The sequence below is a fragment of the Cucurbita pepo genome, chromosome 16, assembly GCF_057944985.1.
Source record: "Cucurbita pepo subsp. pepo isolate OVF chromosome 16, ASM5794498v1, whole genome shotgun sequence".
Classification (NCBI taxonomy): domain Eukaryota; kingdom Viridiplantae; phylum Streptophyta; class Magnoliopsida; order Cucurbitales; family Cucurbitaceae; genus Cucurbita; species Cucurbita pepo.
Window position 1 is genome coordinate 5631361 of NC_141813.1, and position 9662 is coordinate 5641022.

A 9662-nucleotide genomic window follows, 5' to 3' on the forward strand; every position below is an offset into this window, starting at 1 on the left:
GGTCAGGAAGGCAGGCGAACCGCACACACTGAAAAAAAAAAAAAAAAAAGATCTCCATTTCTATCACACGTAGAATTGTCATTCTTTTGTCTTTTGAAACCACTTACCTTATCAGTCATCAGGCAGGTTTTTGGTATCATATATCGAGATAATTATTATCAAAAAGCTATTCCACTAGTGTGACTTAGATACCCTTTCTTTGTGGTATCGGTCATGCTATTTGAATAGCCTGAAGTCATCATAGCCTCTCCACCGGTTTCGAAGACTCCTTCGGCATCAATGTTCTCCAATGAAAGAGATCAGACCCTTTCCTGAACTAGAACTGGGCACAAAATGTCGAGGAGAAAGTCGAAAGGAGCTCTTTTCGCGTATACGCAATCTTGAAACCCAATTAGCTCAAGGACTGTCTCCTCAACCCTGGCAAGTATGAGTGCTTGGTAAGAGAGAATGTCGAATGAAAAAGACATTCGATTACGGCAACATTCGCAATTACCAAAGTGCGCTAAACCTAGTAGAGATCTTCGACCTAACGATAATGGAACTTCAAGCCCATTTAATCAATCCGCTTTGTACCTTATTGTTGACCGAATCGGATGCACTTCAGGCCTAAATTCTCTCTCAGTCACCCGAAGACGAAAGGAAGATCAGATCCGAAGTTTACGAATCGAAGAAAAAGTGGATCTGAGTTCTACACGCTTTCATTTCCAAAAGCTTCGCTTGCCTGCGGTACTTTATTCAGGATGTGCAACAATACGGTCATCTCTCAGCCGTGTATAGAGAATTCCTTGATCATTTCCTTGGCGGATAACACAAATGAAATCGCTTCCCTGACCGCCCATCTCATGAGTCCATTCTTGTCTTGTTGGTTTGTTGTACTATTTTATACCTCTCTCGATTGGTAGAAAGACGTTCGGGAGTTGAGAGGGCCTATCGTGAGGGAACTTTCCTTTTCACGGTAGACAAAGGTAAAACGGGAGCTGCATATGTCCACTGTGATCAAGGCAGAGCGACTCCATCTTTAAAAGATGTTGGTTTTATCGAAACTGTTAGATCCGCTTTCGTTAAAGAAAAAATAGGAGCTCTTGGTTTGGCCGATGTCGATTCATATGGCAATGCGGACTCGACTCAGGATGAGGATTCCGCTTTTCATACTGTTGCTATGAGCCGAAAGAGCTGGTAAGCTATCTCTCTAAACGAAAGGAAAAAGCACGTACGCGTTGACCTTGTTACAAGGGGCGGGGGCCAGCTAAAGAAGGTCTGTCGGACTAGGTTAGGACCCTTGATCCGGTTCAGTTATGTTCTTCCATGCAAGAATGTATGCGTATCGGTATCCTCTTTTGGACCGGTTGCTTCCTCTTTTTGTTTATACGTTTGGAGAAACCTGCTAAGCCCGCCTTTCTTATCAGGTGTGATTCAATCTTTCAGCTCAAACTTTCCTATCGTTCGACGGAAAAGGTAGGAGTACGACTACCTTTTCCTTTTCTTTCTTGAGCCAAGGGATCATTCAGTTTCTACCAAAAAGTTCACTATCTATTAGTTGCCGTAATCGAATGTATTTCTCATTTCACGTTAGCTCCAACAAGAGTTTCCTGGTCCGTAGTAGACGAAACCTTGGACTTCTATCGGACTTATAGCATTGCCTGGTGAGCTCGCCGTTGAGGGTTGGCCTTACAGGAGATTGGCAGCCTTTCTTTCCCTACCTGGTATGCTTTTCCGCTTATTGTGCAACTAGCCAACTAGCCAAAGAGAGAGGGAGAGGGATCATGTCAATCAATTTGTATGTGCATTTTGTTCGTCCTGTACTTGCCTGCTTAGCTTTCTTAGCCAACATCTCCGGTTTCTCCCGAACTAAGAGGTCCTGCTTATCCATACCCAAAAGTCACACTTTCAGCCGAAAGACTGATTTTTCTCATAAAGTCGGTTCATAGATCAAGAAAGAATGAAGCTTCTTACAGGGACAGTTATGCAATACGTCTTTTCATACTCGCCTTTTCTTTAACCCTACTATCAACCTAGCCATTCTCGCTTGTTGCTTTAAGGGGTCTCCCCACTGTAGATTACTCGGATTGGTTCTCGCGTCCCTGTGCCAAAAAGGATGGGCGAGTTTGGTTTGAATGTTCATCGATTGGGTGGATCCATATGCTCCGGGGGGGGGGGGGGGGGTGAGACGAGGTGTAGCGCAGTCTAGTTAGCGCATCTGTTTTGGGTATGTTGTCTGCTAAAGGTTTTAGGAAAGGGGGTACAAATTTTCTACATAGGTCATCGGTGGTCACAATTCTTTTAATCTGTGGTCACAATCCTTTTAAGGAAGATGCTCCCAAATAATCGGTGAAAATTAGCCTTTAAAGAAGTTTCACAAAGCAAGAAGAGGCAGAACAGAGAATAGGAGTGAGTCGTGCTAGTAGGTTTAATTTGGGTTCGTTTGAACTAAAAAATGAACCAAAATATTTCAAACGAACCCAAATTTAAGACTCACTAGCCCAAAGTCCATATGTGGTAAAAAAAAAAAAACCTTCCATGGCCCAACCCTTATTCGCAGTCCGCATCCAACAATTTCTTTTTCAACCTACACGTATGCTCCAGGCCAAACTCACGTAACTAGTCAGAAGATGCGGCCCACAACTGAACGAAAGACAAGTGTCACAATCGCACTCTTGCAGTAGTGAGACAATGATTATGTGACATTTGTTCTAATCCAATGAACAAGTCAACCATGCAAAATTTAGACTGAACGAACAATAGCAGTGTTTGCTCGAATCACGTTTAGAAGAAATATTTTAGAAAACGTGAGCGAGGAAATACATTAAAAAAAATTAAAAATAAAGCAATGTTATAAGCTAAAAGTGAAGAAACAACAACTGGTCACGTTCTCCTTTAGTACATTTTGGAACATTTTAGTCCTGATGGGTGTAGATATGATTTTGAGGACTAATCATACACCCCGTATTGGCACAACAATAATAGTAAAGGCCTATCTAAGATGAAAGCAAGTAAAACGTGTTTGGAATGAACATGCCACCATGAACCACAAATTGTTTACAGGAATAGATGAGAAATCTAACATGCAGCCACAGGCAACATGCCTTGGCCAATCATGACCGCGACATCTGCCCTTACACAATTTGTCAATATCTCTATCAACCGGCTCTTCATAAACTCAACGTTGTAGGATGAGGCTGACTTTAGGTCTCGCGACGCGCTTCTAGCTGATCTCAGTATTGAGGAGTCTTTTCCAACCTACTAGGAGCTATTGAAAATCACTTCACGGTTTGTTAACTCTTCAAGTCTTCTCTGTTGGTGTCTTTCCAACTTTCTTTGATTGAAACAATTTCTTCTTTGCATGACGTCATACGACCTGCTTTTACTTGATTTTTTCTTGGTCGGAATAATAACATTTCAAGTTACTTACGTCATACAAGCTCGCCGTTGAGGGTTGGCCTTACAGGAGATCGAGCAGCCTTTCTTTCCCTACCTGGTATGCTTTTCCGCTTATTGTGCAACTAGCCAACTAGCCAAAGAGAGAGGGAGAGGGATCATGTCAATCAATTTGTATGTGCATTTTGTTCCTCCTGTACTTGCCTGCTTAGCTTTCTTAGCCAACATCTCCGGTTTCTCCCGAACTAAGAGGTCCTGCTTATTCATACCCAAAAGTCACACTTTCAGCCGAAAGACTGATTTTTTTCATAAAGTCGGTTCATAGATCAAGAAAGAATGAAGCTTCTTACAGGGACAGTTATGCGATACGTCTTTTCATACTCGCCTTTTCTTTAACCCTACTATCAACCTAGCCATTCTCGCTTGTTGCTTTAAGGGGTCTCCCCACTGTAGATTACTCGGATTAGTTCTAGCGTCCCTGTGCCAAAAAGGATGGGCGAGTTTGGTTTGAATGTTCATCGATTGGGTGGATCCATATGCTCCGGGGGGGGGGGGGGGGGGTGAGACGAGGTGTAGCGCAGTCTAGTCAGCGCATCTGTTTTGGGTATGTTGTCTGCTAAAGGTTTTAGGAAAGAGGGTACAAATTTTCTACATAGGTCATCTGTGGTCACAATCCTTTTAAGGAAGATGCTCCCAAATAATCGGTGAAAATTAGCCTTTAAAGAAGTTTCACAAAGCAAGAAGAGGCAGAACAGAGAATAGGAGTGAGTCGTGCAAGGAAGAAAGAACTAGTAGGTTTTATTGCATGGTATCAAGTTTGATTGTTATTAAAAAAAAATTTAATAATTAGATTGTTGAAACCCTATTCACCCCCTCTAGGGTTGTCATATCGATCCAACATTATCCTTCCACCAATAGGAGCAAAGGCAACGTTACTATGTGAAAGTTTCATGTCATTTATTCAACAATAAGGGTGTTAGCATGCATTTGGAAATGAACCCATATTTAAAAAATTTAGATAAAATAGAAAAGAATTGTTATCTCAAAGACAATGATACTATATGAAACTAGCCTCAAGATGCTTCCTTAACTCTTAGAGGCGGTAAACCAACGGTTCCTTCACCCAAGACCCATGGCCCAACTCCCAACATGGAAGGGATAATCTAGAGAATCATTCTAAGAACCCTAACAGATGGGTTACAAACTCACATTATCAAGCTCGACAACAAACAATGTCGCCGGCAAACTTAGAAGACTACATGAAATTACGAATATATCAATGTAGGATTTTTTAATTTACCGATTTTTAAAATGTTAAATTATGTGAAATTACTGGCAAAGAAGAATATTTTAGAGAGCTCTTCCTTTTTATTTAAGATTTTGATATTTAAGAAAAGAGAAAATGAATAAAAATAGGAGACTTTTTATAGATCTAGGAGGAGTAAGTGAAAACAAAAAGGGAGTCATGACCCATTTTCGGTGGGTTCTCGAGGCACGGATTGCAAGTTAAAACAGGTTGAAAACAAAGTAAAATATTTTCTCGAAATAAAAAAAGAATTCAAATATAATAAACATATATATTTACATTATATTCGAAATAGAGTTTATAGGTTCATAGTACAAAATAAGGGAAATGTTGAAAAAAATAATTTGTACAAAATAAGGGAAATGTTGAAAAAAATAATTTTAAAACATAAAAAATAGTTGGTGTTGACTAATTGTAAGTTTTTAACCATGTTCATAGTGGGTGCTTAATGAAAGATATGGAAAACATGGAGTGAGTACAAAGTTGACTAATTGTAAGTTTTTAACCATGTTCATAGTGGGTGCTTAATGAAAGATATGGAAAACATGGAGTGAGTACAAAGTTGACTAATTGTAAGTTTTTAACCATGTTCATAGTGGGTGCTTGGATACCACACTCTTTTCTTAATGTACATGGAATCGGTAATTATTCTTATTTCTTTTCCCTTTAGACACTCGGTGGTCGGGAGTAAATCGAACAAAGTGTCTGTCCAAAATAAAAGGGCCGAACCAGATTTGAACTAGTGACCTCTTAATCTGCAGTCAAATGCTCTACCACTGAGCTATGGACCCATTTTGCATGATTTCAACTTTAGTGACTCATTCTACAGAGTGTCAATCCAAAAGTGTAAAAAGTGTCTGTCCAAAATAAAAGGGCCCAACCAAGTTCAAACGGGTGACCGGTCAAATTCTCTACCACTGAGCCATGGATCCATTTTGTAGGATTTTAACCTTAGTGACCCCGTAGACATAGTGTCGGTCCAAAAAGTGTAACAAATTTCTATCCTAGATAGAAGGGCCCAACTAGGTTCGAATTGGTGACCTCTTGATCTGCAATTAAATGCTCTAACATTGAGCTATGGTCCCATTTTGTATGATCTCAATCTTAGTGACCCCTTCTACAGATTATCGGTCCAAAAGTGACCCTACCGAATCGACTATGGACAAATTTTGTATAAATTGGTGGATTACCTATCGGGAATTAAACACAGGTCGTTAGATTCAAAGTCGAAAGTGCTAACCACTACACCATAGAACCACTCGTTAAACTTTATTTTGGCAGCGATTTTGATAAGCGTCAACAACGCTGGATTTTGCAAAGCTAGAGGTCGTAGTATGCTTACAGACTTTCACAAGGTGTTTTCAACTTCTTTTATAGGTAATTGAACTTTTGAGTCCATGTTGGATTAGTATGAGTTTAAGAAGACAGAGGAGAGAAGAGAGACTTTGTTAGAAACTCACCCATAGGTAATCTCCCAAGATGTTTTCAACTTCTTTTATAGGTAGAATTTTAAATCAAACCACAACAAAATTTACTTCTATCTAGCAAAATTATTTTTTGTTTGAAACAAGATTATAGATAAATTTAAAATCCAAGAAAACGGATCTGAGTTTGATATTATTTGATTTTGGGTATGGACACAACTAGGTATGGACACAGCTAGCTGATTTCTTTTGATTATATTAATGAATGTATGTAGATGTTTAAAGTGTTGATCTTAATGGTTTTAGAAAATATCAACACATCATCAATATAAACTATCGAATTTTTTTGAAAGGATTGAAAATATCATTCATAATCTTCTGAAACTCTGATGGAGCGTTTTTTAGCCTAAATGACATGACGTTCCCCTCATATTTTCTAATTGGACATTAAATGCTATTTTATATTTGTCCTTTTAAGAAATTAGAATTTTTCGAAATCCCAATTTCATGTCGAATTTTATAAAAACATTTGACTCTAAATTCTTTTTATCAAATCATTTTGGTTTTGGATTGGATATCTTATTTATTCTAAAGCCTTATTCAAAGATTTGTAGTTAATTACTGGTATCAGAATTTCTAGTTTTTTTTCACCATGTTGTTAACCTAAAATGTCAGAATTTCTGCTCTTTGGAGACCTTATCAGTTTCCTCTACAAAATATCACCTAAAATGTCACAGTATTTAGTGTTTGATACTTTTTGACTTAACCATAGGGTTCTATTTACGGTGAACTTGTGATTATTTTTGTCAAATTATATATTTGAATTCCTAATACATTAAGATATAATATCTTATTTAAATAATATTAAAATGTGGTAGAATATCATAATATATGTTTAATTAATATGAATATCATTCAAATTTCAAATATATATTTTTATTTAATGTTTATGATACACATCAATTATTTTAATATTTAACATATCAAATACGTTAATATGTTTTGATATTATACTTCAAGACTATAGGAACTTTCTCAGAGGACCTGAGAGTTACATCGGCCCACAATGCATCTCATGGACGATGCAAAACTATGGTGGCGCTTGAAGGTGAATTGTATAAAAAACTGGTCACGCACCAAAAAATTATTGGAAGACCATTGATAGAATTGAAGCAATCGACGCTCCCCTGTATGGGTTTCCAATCAAAGACCTAATGTTTGATGTTGACTCTTTTGAAGAAAGAGTCACGTGATCGAACAACAAGAAACGTGGCGGTATCTCTGAGAACTCTATCACACACATAAAAAAAACGTGTCGAAGACATTACACAGAAAATCTGGCTTTCATCGAGGAGACCCGAGTTTGATTCTCAACAATGAAATTTTATTTTCTTATTTCTTTTATTTTATAGTTTCATCTTTTGTCACCAATTATATTTAAACTTTACCTAGGTTTGAGAAGCACAATAATGGGTGAGTTCAATAGTATCTTAAATTCAAAAGACTTTTATGAACTTGATTTGAGAGATACTATAATGGTCAAGTTCAATAGTACCTTAGATTAAAAAGACTTTTATGAACTTTGAACCTTTAATAGTGTTATGTCATAGATATTTGGTTCAATTTCAACAAGTGAGGTTGAGGTCATTCAAATGGTTAATGTGATAATTCGGTCATTTTCAAGGTCTCATTTGTTGAATGCCATCATCGCTGAGATGACTGAAATGAGCACCAGAGTGAGTTTGACAAGGAGGGTCGTAGAGAACCACACCCCAAGCCAAGCTCATGTTGGGCTTAACAAACTGAAAATCCAAAAACACAAACCCTTAAATGGGAACCAGGATGCTAAGGAATTAAAAAAAACTTTATTTTTGACGTTGAACACTACTTGAAGGTTACAGGAACTTGCTCATAGGACCTAAGAGTTACGTTGGCCACAATGCATCTCAAGGACGGTAGCGCTCGAAGGTGGATGATATAAAAAATGGGTCATGCACCATAAACTCATGGGAAGACCGTTGAGGGAATCGATGCAATCGATGCTCCCCTTGATGGGTTGCAAATTAAAGACCTGACGTTTGATGTTGACTCTTTTGAAGAAAAAGCCACACGATCGAACACCTCGAAATGTCGTGGTAGCTCTAAGAACTCTATTATACGACCTGAGAGTTGAGGGCTACAGGAACTTTCTCATATGACCTGGGAGTTACATTAGCCACAATGCATCTCATGGACGAAGCAAAACTATGGTAGTGCTCGAAGGTGAATGGTATAAAAAATGGGTCATGCACCATAAACTCATGGGAAGATCGTTGATGGAATCGATGCAATCGACGCTCCCCTGGATGGGTTGCCAATCAAAGACCTAACATTTGATATTGACTCTTTTGAAGAAAGAGCAACACAATCGAACAGCTCGAAACGTCGCGGTAGCCCTGAGAACTCTAACACACATAGGGAAGGACGTGTCGAAGAGTTAGACACTAAGCAAAAGATCATGCAAAAACTCTTCAGCGATCTGACAAAAGACTTCAGGACATCTACACCAAAAATCCATTGTCGTCCAGCGGTTAGGATATTTGGCTTTCACCTAGGAGACCTGGGTTCGATTCCCGGCAATGGAATGTTATTTTCTTATTTCATTTTATTTTACAGTTTCTATCATGAACTTCGTACCTTTGTCAGAGTTATGTTATAGATATTTTGTTCAATTTCAAATGGTTAATGCGATAATCCAGTCGTTTTCGAGGTCTCTCTTGTTGAACGACATCATGGTTGAGATGAGCAGGTGATTCAAATGGTTAATGCGATAATCCAGTCGTTTTAGAGGTCTCCCTTGTTGAACGACGTCATGGTTGAGATGAGCACTCGAGTGAGTTTGACAAGTTGGGCTGTAGAGAACCACACCTCAAGCCAAGTTCATGTGGGCTTAACAAACTTAAAATCCAAGAACACAACCCCTTAAATGTAAACCGGGATGCTAAGGAATTAAAAAGCTTTATTTTTTACGTAGAACAATACTTGAAGGTTACTGTTACTTGCTCATAGGACCTAAGAGTTACGTTGGTCGCAATGCATCTCATGGACGATGCAAAACTATGGTGGCGCTCGAAGGTGAATGCTATAAAAAATGGGTCATGCACCATAAACTCATGGGAAGACTATTGATCCAATCGATGCAATCGACAATCCTTTGGATGGGTTGCCAATCAAACACCTGATGTTTAATGTTTAATGTTTGATGTTTGATGTTTGATGTTTACCATTTTAGTGTTATGTTATAGACATTTGGTCAAGTTCAACAAGTGGGGTTGAGGTGATTCAAATAGTTAATGTCACTTTATTTGATTCAAATTGTTAATGTGATAATCCAGTTGAATAGTTACAGGTGCGGTGAATGTGGAGATTAAACACGTGACCTTCTGAGCTATCCCTGCTAACATTAAAAATAAAAATTCATAAGTAAAGCTATTTCCAATAATTCATTATATTTTAAAAAGAAATAATAATCAACTAAACTATAAGGTGCAATGAATGCAGATCGAACCAAGACCTCC

The 9662-nt window shown here is 38.2% G+C and overlaps 2 non-coding genes across 2 annotated transcripts; one reads left to right on the top strand and one right to left on the bottom strand.

Moving 5' to 3' along the window:
- Positions 1 to 5400: 5400 nt before the first annotated feature.
- TRNAC-GCA (transfer RNA cysteine (anticodon GCA)) lies at positions 5401 to 5472 on the bottom strand. The gene has a single exon. It is a non-coding gene; the product is annotated as a tRNA-Cys (tRNA).
- Positions 5473 to 8657: 3185 nt separating this feature from the next.
- On the top strand, positions 8658 to 8729 carry TRNAE-UUC (transfer RNA glutamic acid (anticodon UUC)). Its single transcript has one exon. It is a non-coding gene; the product is annotated as a tRNA-Glu (tRNA).
- The last annotated feature ends 933 nt before the right edge of the window (positions 8730 to 9662 follow it).